The sequence below is a fragment of the Mastomys coucha genome, chromosome X (genome assembly GCF_008632895.1).
Source record: "Mastomys coucha isolate ucsf_1 chromosome X, UCSF_Mcou_1, whole genome shotgun sequence".
Lineage (NCBI taxonomy): Eukaryota > Metazoa > Chordata > Mammalia > Rodentia > Muridae > Mastomys > Mastomys coucha.
The window spans coordinates 64,288,884-64,289,665 of NC_045030.1; the positions used below are offsets into that span (position 1 = coordinate 64,288,884).

The 782-nt window shown below is 48.5% G+C and overlaps 1 pseudogene; it reads left to right on the forward strand.

The window, feature by feature from the left end:
- The first annotated feature begins 460 nt into the window (after positions 1-460).
- LOC116092895 overlaps positions 461-782 on the forward strand; it is a 591-nt pseudogene continuing 269 nt past the window's right edge.

Below are 782 nucleotides of genomic sequence, written 5' to 3' on the forward strand. Positions count from 1 at the left end.
CCCTCTCTCAGCATTCTTATAATCTAATCTCTCACCAGAGCAGCCCACTAAAATCTGTGGGCTGGCTAGTTTTGTGTCAACTCGACACAAGCTAGCATCATTTTGAGAGAGTGAATCTCAGTGGGAAGATGTCCCCACCAGATTGGTCTGTGGGCAACCCTATGGTATATTCGCTTCGGAGTTCCCAGCTCACTGTGAGTAGAGAGCTACTTCTGGACTGGTGGTCCTGGATGTTATTAACAAAGCAGGCTAAAAGCAAGCCAGTAAGTAGCTTTCTTCCATTGTCTCTGCTTAAGTTCATGCCTTCAGATTCTTGCCCTGATTTCCCTTCAGGAAAGACTGTGATCAGGACACGTAAGCAGAAATAAACCCCTTTCTCACCAAGTTGATTTTGTTCATAGTATTTTATCAAAGCAGTGCAAACGCTAACAAATCCTCTTTGCGCCTGCCGAACTCAGTCATGGAAACCGCCAGCACCCCTGAGGCCAAGGGGACAGGCAAGTACATTGCCTCAACACAAAGACCTGATGGGACCTGGAGCAAGCAGTGGAGGGTCAAAGAAGTACACGTGCCCCAGTGCCCCAAAGAGGAGGTCCCAGTGTATGAAAACAAGTACGTAAAGTTTTTCAAGAATAAATCAGAACTTCCCCAAGGGCTGAGCCCTGAGGCCACCACACTGGTCACCCCATCCAGACCTGAAGGTGGTGAAGCAGGCCTCTCCAAGACAGTCAAACACAACCTGAATCGGTAGAAGAGGAGGCAGCAGGAGAAAGACACATTGG